General features: G+C 37.6%; 1 long non-coding RNA gene across 1 annotated transcript; it reads right to left on the bottom strand.

Moving 5' to 3' along the window:
• Positions 1-8,358: 8,358 nt before the first annotated feature.
• LOC141630946 (uncharacterized) lies at positions 8,359-10,866 on the bottom strand. Its single transcript, XR_012537573.1, has 3 exons — positions 10,652-10,866; positions 10,444-10,551; positions 8,359-8,683 (listed from the first exon to the last, which is right to left on the bottom strand). It is a non-coding gene; the product is annotated as an uncharacterized LOC141630946 (long non-coding RNA).

Raw genomic sequence — 10,866 nt, 5'->3', positions numbered from 1 at the left:
TCTTGGAGCGGTTCTGGGTCAAAAGAATGGGAGAGCTTCCCATGTTATTCATTATGCATCTATGACCCTTAGTGATGCACAACGCAACTACTCTACTACTGAGAAAGAGATGTTGGCTGTTGTGTTTGCTTTAGAAAAATTTCGTTCTTACTTGCTTGGTACTAAAGTTGTTATTAATACAGATCACACTGCACTTCGCCACTTGATGGTGAAGAAGGAATCCAAGCCGAGGTTAATACGCTAGATTCTCCTCTTAAGCGAGTTCGACATTGAGGTGAGAGATAAGAAAGGTGCAGAGAACGTGGTTGCTGACCACTTGAGCTGGTTGGTAAGGAATGATGACCATGACCAAGGTTTAGAGGTGGTAAAGGGAGTTTTTCGTGATGAAACTTTATTTGCTTTACGTAATATCGAACCTTGGTATGCTAATATTGTTAACTATTTGGTCTCTAACAAGTTTCCTGCTTGGTTTTCTAAAGCTCAGAAAGATAAGATTCGCAGTGACGCGAAATACTATGTGTGGGATGACCCATATTTATGGAAGCATTGCTCTGATCAGATTATTAGGCGGTGTGTTTCTGAGAGTGAGATGACTTCTATTCTCACTTTTTGTCATTCTCATGCATGTGGTGGCCACTTCGGGTCGAAGAGAACAACAAAGAAGGTGCTCGATTATGGTTTTTACTGGCCACACCTGTTTCGAGATACCCATGGGTTTTGTAAGTCTTGTGACAACTGTCAAAGAGTGGGGAATATATCCCAACGCAATGAAATGCCTCAAACCCCCATTATATATTGTGAAATTTTCGATGTATGGGGGATTGATTTCATGGGACCGTTCCCTAACTCTTCTGGTTTTATTTACATATTACTTGCTGTTGATTATGTATCGAAGTGGGTAGAGGCAATACCCACTAAGACTGATGATTCTAAAGTGGTTGCAGATTTTATCAAGTCTTTCATATTTGTTAGGTTTGGATTTCCGAGAGCTATAATCAGTGATCGTGGGACGCATTTTTGCAATAGAACAGTTGGTGCTTTACTGAAGAAGTATCATGTTACAGACAAGGTTTCAACGGCCTATCACCCGCAGACTAACGGCAAAGCAGAGGTGTCTAATAGAGAGGTTAAATCTATTTTAGAGAAGACGGTAAAGCCTAATCGTAAGGATTGGAGTCAACGCTTGGAAGATGCGTTGTGGGCATACCGTACTGCTTATAAGACGCCCATAGGTATGTCTCCTTACCGATTAGTGTTTGGTAAACCGTGTCATTTACCAGTGGAGTTGGAGCATCGAGCTTTTTGGGCAGTGAAGAGTTTTAATACAAGCATGATAGGAGCGGGTGAAAGTCGAAAATTGGAGTTACAAGAGCTTGAGGAAATACGAAATGACTCATATGAGAACGCGGCTATTTACAAGGAAAATACGATATTATTGCATGACAAGATGATATCTAGAAAGGAGTTCACTGTTGGTCAAAAAGTACTCTTTTTTCAATCTCGTTTTAAGCTATTTCCCGGTAAATTAAGGTCGCGTTGGGTTGGACCGAATGTAGTTACGGATGTAGCATTTCATGGAGCTATTGAGATACGTAGTTTGGCTACTAACAAAGTTTTGAAAGTAAATGGTCAACGTTTAAAGCCTTACTACGAGGGGTTCCAAGTTGAGACGGTGGAGAGTTTGACTCTCTACGAGCCTATTTATGAAGACTAAATCTCGCCCCTAAGTCGAGCAAACGACTATAACCAAAAGCGCTTAAGGGAGGCAACCCGGGTTTTATTTATGTTTATTAGTTTTTCTTTCAATTTCAAGTTAATTTATTTCAACCGTTTTTAATCATTTTCTATACTAATTGTGTGTTTTTGTCTCAGGTCGGAAAATGCTATCCCGTCTATTCCTAAAAAAAGGGACGATATAGGGAAAAAAGTCAGACCGAGCTGCGGCCCATGGTCCTAGAGGCTACCCGCCCGTTTCCTTATTCTAGCCTAAAAAAAAAAAAAAAAGAAAAGAAAAAAATCAAAAAAGTTTACATCAAAAATTCTTCTTCATCGTCATTCACCTTTCACAAATTCCCTCACCATTATTGCTCCTTCTAATCCCTAATTCACCATTGTTATTCTTATCTCATACTCTCCCTTCATACACATCAAAAATTCGTCCCCAAAAACACCCTTAATTGCTGCTCCAATTACACAAAACGCGATTCCACTGCAAACCCTAGAAATTGGAGTTAATTGCGAACAAAAAAAAACGCAGTAAGGAGCGATTTTTCGGGTTACTTGGTTCGTTTTAGTGGTCTTTGGGTCTGTTTCGGGACCTTCTTGTTCAAGGTTTGTTTGATTTTCACCCCTTCTTTGAATTTGTATCGGTCTAGTCGATATGCATTGCGTCGGACTCTCGCTGAAATTGTTTATTGCTGAATTTGTGTCCGTCTAAGTGCTGAAATTTCTGTCCGTCATACGGTTTATTACTGAATTTTATGTTGGATTAATTGTTGAAAGCTCAGACGGTCTTTTGTTGACATTTGAGTCGGTCTTATGCTAAAATTAGTGGGTTTAGTGCTGCAAATTTGGGTCGTTTAATTGCTGCAAGTTAAGTTGGCTTACCTGCTCAAGTTCAGTCGGTCCTTAGCTGCAATTATTGTCCATCTAACTGATGAGATTTGCGTTGGTCTTTTGCTGGGATTAGATCGTTCTGTTTTACTGAGAGTTCAGATGGATTCTTGCTGATATTTAAGTCAAACTTTGCTAAAATTTGTGTCGCTCATTGCTGCCAAATTTGAGTTATTTATTTCCGGACTTTGAGACGGTTAGTTGCTGAACTTTGAGTTGGGTTATTGCTGACAGTCTAGGTTGCACGGACACTCCTCCTAATCGGCGTTCCCGTGTCGGACACGACACTCGTCGGACACACGTTAAAACGTGTCGGACACTTGTAAAGCCGTGTCTAACTTTCATCATTTATTTCGGCACGTGTCCATGGTATTTTGAGCCGTGTCCATGGTATTTGGACACACCTGGCCTCAAAACAGAATCAAGTTGAATTTAAGTTAAATGGCGAGAATTGTTATATGGCTAAATTTGGTGGGGAAATAAGTTGAATTGGAGACAAATGATGTTATTTAGACTAGTAATGAGATGTCGAAATAGATTGATTATAAGTTGGTTTTAGTTTTGGAAATGAGAATGAGTTATAATTAACGTAAGTTTTACTTTCACTTATTTAAATTTAATATTCAATACTTTTTCAAAAATAAAATCACACATATATAACTATAGAATATATATTTTATTAAATTTAAATACCGTGTCCCGTGCACTAAATTTCATGGGATGCCGTGTCATGTGTCCGTGTCGTGTCCGTGTCCGTGTCCGTTTTGGTGCAACCTAGCTGACAGTTGAGTTCGTTAATTGAAAAATTGTTGTTGAGTTGCTGACTATTGTTATGGGTAATAAGAAGTTAAAGAAATCGGTTGTTGATTTTATGGGGTGTGGAAATTTGAGTGCTTAGCATAAGAAAGTGTGGAGAATTTTGTATGATAGGGTTATTATGGCTACTAAGTTTGTCGATCCCTTTGCCACTGAATTGCTTGGGATTGAAGATGCAGTGGAGGAGTTGCTTGGTCGGGTTGGTTTGGGAGCTTTCTGTGACCTCAAAGTGCCCACTTTCCGGAGGTTTACCTTAGAATTCCTCTCCACTTTGCAAATACAAAGAGATGATGACCCACCTAGGATCACCTTTCATCTTGATGGCGAGGAGAGGGAATTGAATTATGAGGAGTTAAGGGAGATTTTTGGTATTGATGAGAAAGGAGATGGAGAGTGTAAAAAGTTGAGCCCACTAGAGCAAGAGGTTTTTTGGAAGGCTATTACGGGGGGAGCAGGATTCCTCCTGCGGGTGAGAAAAATGCTGATATTCCACATCCGGCCCTTCGTTATATTCATAGAGTTTTGACTTCTACCTTCTTATGTAAGGGTGAACCAACACATCTTCCCCGAGCTGATTTGAAATATTTGTGGGCAATGATGCCCGAGAGTCACAGCCACCCGGATTGGCTTGAGATTTTTCTGTCCGGGTGTGAGAAACACCAAAAGGCTGCTTCTGGAAATATTCCATTGGGGGGCATGGTTACCTTACTTGCTCGTCACTTTCGAATTGAGGATCCTGAAGATGTGGTTGCAGGAGAGACCTCGGTTGGTCTGGAGTTGATGAAGGGCTGTTAAATGGTTGTGTGGGTGGCTGATTTTGCGGGGGTATGTATGGACCCGTGGCACTGATCATCGTTATTACTTGCGGTTACCTAGTGGCGGAGAGGGTCGGCCACTGCCGTTAGGACCCACTCCGGCCCATTTCTTCATTCCACATGATGTAGAGTTCGGAGATTCTGAGCGAGCTTTACCACGAGTGTCACCATTTGTGTCTTCTCCTCTTGAGGCGGCCGGTCCATCTAGTTCATCAGATTTCGAGAAGTGGGGTGAGTGGAGGGAGAAGATGGAGGATATGCAAGAAGAGAGTTTAGATAATTATCTTCTTGTGCTGAGATGAACCGGTGTGTGAACTAGTTTTACTTGAAGAGGTACCCGGCAGAGTATGTGGAGCCTTCTTCAGAATTCTATGCTGAGCTAGCTGCTAGGAAGGAGGCCCGGTTGGCTAGGAAAACGGCACGTGAGGCTCACTCACGTGACGCTACTTCCTCTTCCCCTTCTTGAGCTTATGAGGTGCTCCCTTTCCTTCTTTTTGTTTTGTCTTATTTTCACACATTTGAGGACAAAGTGTCGTTCAAGCGTGGGGAAGGGAGTAACACTCATTGTATATCATTTTACTTGTAATTGTTGTTACATACTTTCTTTCATCATCACCTTTAAAAAAAAACAGAAAAAAAGAAAAAAAAAGAAAAAGAAAAAAAAGAGAAATACCCGGCTAGGTGAAAACCCGAAAGGGCGCCTAGGCAAAAATGAGAAAAGTGGCCGAGGACGGAGTGAAAACCCGAAACGGCGCTCCGGGCAAAATGAAAAATTGAGAAGCGTGCCACGAGAGTTAGTGTGAGGAAATAGCTAGAGTGAAAACCCGCAAGGGTGGGCGCTCTAGGCAAAATGAGAGACATGAAAAAAAAACACTAAGTTCTTCCATTTTTGATGTGGTGTCATAAGAAGGGTGCTAAGAAGGGTGTTTGGGTAGGACTAGTGGCTAAGGTGAGGAGAACCGCGGTGTGTTGTTGTTGGGTGCACCTTGCTGATGCGATTGTTGGTAGTATGCTAGCTAAGGAGTAGAGGCGTCTAGGAAATTTTTCAAGGCATGTGATTAATATGTTGTTGAGACATGTTGGGTTGGTTGTTGAGTTGACATGATCATTTTTTGTGGCCATGAGAATTTTTGTTATTGTCTAGGTCGGAGAAATAAGGGGCGTAGACATATGTACTTGCCAAGTGAAGCTTGATGGTGACGGTGTGAGCCGTGTTTTGCTGGGATGCTGGAGCTTTGTTGAACTTACCTTTTGTCATTATGTTGGAGGGATGATATAAGGAGGGCGAGTGAGAGATGTTGTGTGGTTATTTGTGTTCGGATTTCTTCCATGCTTCTCTTCTAGGACCTTGGGTATGTCTATTGTTTGTTTCCGGGTTTTGCTCGGGGACGAGCAAAGGTCTAAGCGTGGGGAAGTTTGATATGCCGTATCTAGCACGGGTTTAAGAGTTGTGAATTATGCGAATAACTATGGTATAAATTGGTTGTTAGAGGAATAATTGCATTAATACTTGTTGGAGCTTGTGTCCTCCACAAATTAGTGTGATAACATTTGTAAATCTCTTACAGGTTCACAAGGGTATACTTCGTATTTTAATCAGTTGATTAACGATTACCTAATAACGGTTGGCTTACTAGAAAGTTTGACGTTATTATCATACAGATGACGGTGATCAACTGGTCCCTAAAGGTCACACCTATAGGATGTGTTTGAGAGATGTGGTTATGAAAATGTAATCACATTGATGCCTTATATGACTAAACAGTTAGTCAATGTGTTGATGAGACAATTATTTAATGAAGATTAAATAATATTAGTTGAGACAATTAATCAATTAATTCGTAAATTGAATATAATAATTTATATTTAATTAAATGTATGTAATGTTAGCTTGGACGAATTAATATGTTAATTCATAATTAAATGTAATCGGTTATATTTAATATCAACAACATGAATGTGTTATAGTGGTAATAGTGAGGGTACTCAGACCAAGAGGTCATGGGTTCGATCCTCACTAGATGACAATTTATATTTAACACATTTATACATTTTTGCCAAAATCGAAAATAAGGAGATATTACTCCTTATTAATTTCGGTCAGATGGGCCGAATTTAGAAGAAAAAATGTCTCCCTCTTTCACCCTAATTTCGGTGACAATAAGAGGAGAGTAGGGTTTTTTTTTCTTAACCTAATTCTTTTCTCATTCTTGCCTCCATCTCATCAGAAGAAAAACACAAAAACCTAAAAATTAATTAGTTAATTTTTGTATTGATTCTAGCATAATCAAAGGGCATTTCTCATATCGTCTTGGGTGCAACTGATAGGCGAATATCAATTTTTATATTGTTCTTAGGCCGTTTTTGCTAGGACCGAAGGTTATTTCTTAATCCTTTACAATTTTGTTTATGCAATTTATCTTATGAGTAGTTTCATCATTATGAATTTCGTTATAATCCTTCAAATTAAGGGGATGCATACAGATAAATCCCACAAGTGGTATCAGAGCTAAGGCCACGAATTTTATTTTGATGATTTTCATAAAATTGGATTAAACAATTTTTAGGGTTTCGAGAAAAAATAAATAAAAAGAAAACTTTCGTTTTCTGTTACTGTTCACCGTGAACAGTGCATAAAAAAAAAATTGTTTTGGTTTTTACAGAAAAACCGTGAAGATAAAATTAAAAAAGGGGTTTTTTTTTGTTTCGGTTTTTAGCCGAGAAAAAAAATAAAAAAAAAAAATTTTCGGTTTCTGTTACTGTTCACGTCTGGGCAGCATAAAAAAAAAATTTCTGTTTTTTTTTTTTCGGGTTTTGCCGAGACAAATTAAAAAAAAGGGAGTCTTTATTTTTGTTTTGTTTTGGCAAATTTATTATTGTGAAGCGGTTCATAATTAAAAGATACCTAATTATTTTTAAACAGTTTAAAATATTGATGGATTAAATTCATATTACAAGTTTAATATGAATTAAGATTGAAATTAATGTGATTAATTGAGGAATTGTCACTTAATTTGATAATTTAAATAGGTGGTTTGGATAAAATTAGTCTACATAATTAAAGAATTATGTCTTGCGTATTAATTTTTTTTAGTTGATGCTTTTATTTTTGTTGAATGAATTTATTTACGTATTTTTTTTTGCAATCGGTTGTAATTTGTAATACTTAGTGTGGCCTTAGTCAAATTATGTTTTCGTAATGAAGGAAACATAATTTTTATGTAATTATGAGATCTCAAATCTCCTTAATTTTTTCTTTAGTTTTTGGGTTTTGAAATTAGAATGTAATAAATAGGTTTATTATGTAAATTTATTTATTGTAATTTTCAAAGAAGACTAAAGATGGAGATTGGAGCTCACTCCCGCTACATGGATCAAGATGGAACATCGAGACAAGCTTTTCGGGTCCAAGGATGGATTCCAAATTTGTATTTAATGTTCATTTTGATAGGATAGGCCACACTAGGACTTTATTATTGCTTTTACGTTTTTCATTCCTATTGCTTTTCATTCACATGATAGTTTATGCATCATTTTCCGCCTAAAACCAAACCACCTACTACTAAAATGCATGAAAATTGACACATATAGGTTGTATGTTAGTTTTCATAGACATACAAATGTCACATGTTTATTAAGCCATCATCTTAGATTAATCATTCACGCATGCTAGATATTAGTTCACTTAAAATGAATTAAAATAAAGTTGATGGGATCTTCCTCTAAAACGGAAATTGAGATTAGTCTTTATAAGGGCAAACAACTATGAATCCCTTCTTCGTCGGTAGGTATAATATGACCCCTTCTACGTTGGGTAAATAGTTTGTGTTGACTTAGTTTATCTCAACATTATAGTCCGAAGAGTTTCTCGTGATTATGATGGACTAAAGATAGAATTTACAGAAATTTATCGACCAAGAATTCTAACGGTAGAATTAGCTAAAAGGTTAGCTTATCAATTTACAGATAATTGAGTCTTGGGATCATTTATATAATTCTTGAGGAAGGTCAAATGTATAAATGTTTTGAGTCTTCGCGTTATGACATTAGATCATTAGACTTAATGTGACACCCTTAAATCTAGCCTTAAATAACTACGTAAATTCTACAGAAAAACTGGTAGGATATGTTTGTAAATGGTTCAACTAGATCAAATCCTGCAATTTCAAAAAATTTTCTAACTAAACCATTCACAACCAATCCAACATTCCCAATAGACGGGTGCCAAACCTGCAATTGCTACAATCTAACTTACTTAACACCGCTAAAGGTAAGAAAATACATAATGATACAACCCAAAATGGAAAAGGGAGACATATGTCCGTTCAAATTATATACAAACCAAAAGTTAAAAGGGTTACTATAAGAATAGCCAAAAACTAGGTCCAAGGTTCCTTGCTCACTAGCTCGTCTGTGACCCCCAACAAAGCATCAACAACCTGTCAATCGCATTTTATACAAACACGAAAGCCACAATTCAGTGGGGAGTAACTTCGAGTCCTCCCAGCCACGAATCGTCAAAATTAATGTAACATGTAATGTAGCATGTAAACAATTTGATAAACCATTTACTTATCATGTATTCTAACAAATGACCCCTAAACTGACCAAACTAAACTATCATGTGAATCATATAACAAATAGTAATCCAAACTTTATCAACTGTAACCGGCTTACATCTCACCTATTACAGTTCATAAAATCACCATACAAGAAAGGGCAATATATCAAAGACAGGCATAAGTTCTTAGCACCGTCAATAGTCACTTTGTAACTCGAGTCTATACCACGAGGTAGGGAAGGTAATCGAACCGGTATCTTGGCTCAGCGGTTAATATTAATAAAACATGGCCAAGAGACAACACAACCCTAGCCTAAAATCTGCAGCACCTAGACATGCGGATACACACCACCGCACCCAAGACCCACAACTTTTTTTAAAACAAAGTGAAGTGAGTACCCTAAGGACACTACCGAAGGGTTGGCTAGTACTTAAGCTGACCACTTACTATCAAAATAAGTAACTGAGGTCATGCCCCAACTTGGATAAACATCCACTAGTCAGGAACACAAAGGCTATCAAGCAGTGAACATATACTCGTCAAAGACTATAAAGACCTATCTATGATGAAGGCCGAAGTACTCACCTAGGACCTAGTCCCAGCTAGTCCCAGCTTGAACACTTTAGCCCACACCACACAAGACTCACCACACAAGTCAAGTAAGACACCCACTTAACCATAAGAGGGCAAAAAGTCCTACTTACCAACATAAATTCTAACATTCTATCATGTGAAAGGCTATAATATTGTCTATTCAGCATACAAATCCAACATTGTCCTCAATAAGAATTCAATACTAACTTCCAATTCTAGCAATTTTAACAATATTAAAGGCTTTAGGGGAATCTAGGGCCATTACTACAAAATAAGAAGCTATTTAAATTCAACTAACTAAATAAGAAGCTATTTAAATTCAACTAACTACACATGTGAAATAGAGATATAATAAATGGCCTAAAACAAGAAAAAGGCCAATTATCTAATTCATTAAACCGAATTTTTACCCGCAACCCCACCTGCGGCAGTGCGGGTCAAATTGCGGGCGACCAATCACTCAATTAATCGACATCGCATCGACCAAAGGGACTAAGGCTCAGTTTTCGGCACAATCAACAAAACATTACAATTATCGCTATAAAATTCATTTCGAGCCTATTAATTACAATTTCATTTTGTAAACTATCCTAACATGTGATAACTATTAATATAAGCATAGTTTTACCATTAACATAATTTTTATTACTTATATGATTCAATTCCTAAAGTGTACTCATACTAACTATGTCATTAATAAACCTTAAATGACAAATTTTGCATGGAAAACCGAAAACAAGCAACGGACCGACCCGGCCAACCGTGGGCTAGCTAGCCGTGGGCACCTTGCGGCTGCCTGCCCGCCTGCTTTGCCCCCCCCTACACCACCATTTTTTTCCATTTTTGTTTAGTAAAAGACCGTCTGAATATTAATTAATCGTTCCCAATTCAACTTTGTTAATTTAAACTAGCAAAAGGCATAAATTAAACATGCATGCAACAAATTTTACATGTGAAAACTACTATTCAAACAAAAATCACCCAACATACAAAAACAACAAAGCATGTGACGATCTTTCGTCGAGTAACTCGAAATATGTTACCTTAAGCTAGAAAAAGGCAAAATAACTCTTGAGAAAACCCTAAAAACAGTAGCTACCCATCATCCTCTACTACATAAGAGTCCCCCACATCATCCTCATAATCTTCACCTATTAAAAACAACAAAAACACAACAAAAGTCACCAAAACCGAAATTATACCCAAAAATCGTCTTAAAACAACTTCAAGAAAACTGAAATTAAATTATACCAAGTTGTAGATCGCGACGAGAGGATTCCGGAAAGGTAAATTTCGTGAAAAACCGATAAGAAACGAAGAAATTATGGCCAAAACAGCTTGAATTTTTGTTGAAATGTTTTTGGTTGAGTTTGAATGTTGATGAATCAAAGAAAAACCAGAAAAATGAAGAAAGGAAGGGGTGGTGCGCGTGAAAGGGAGAAAGGAAAGGAGGAAAGGAAGGTGCG

Source organism: Silene latifolia, chromosome Y (assembly GCF_048544455.1).
Source record: "Silene latifolia isolate original U9 population chromosome Y, ASM4854445v1, whole genome shotgun sequence".
Lineage (NCBI taxonomy): Eukaryota > Viridiplantae > Streptophyta > Magnoliopsida > Caryophyllales > Caryophyllaceae > Silene > Silene latifolia.
The sequence above is the reverse complement of the archived record's forward strand: the minus strand, read 5'-3'. Positions and strand labels throughout refer to the sequence as shown.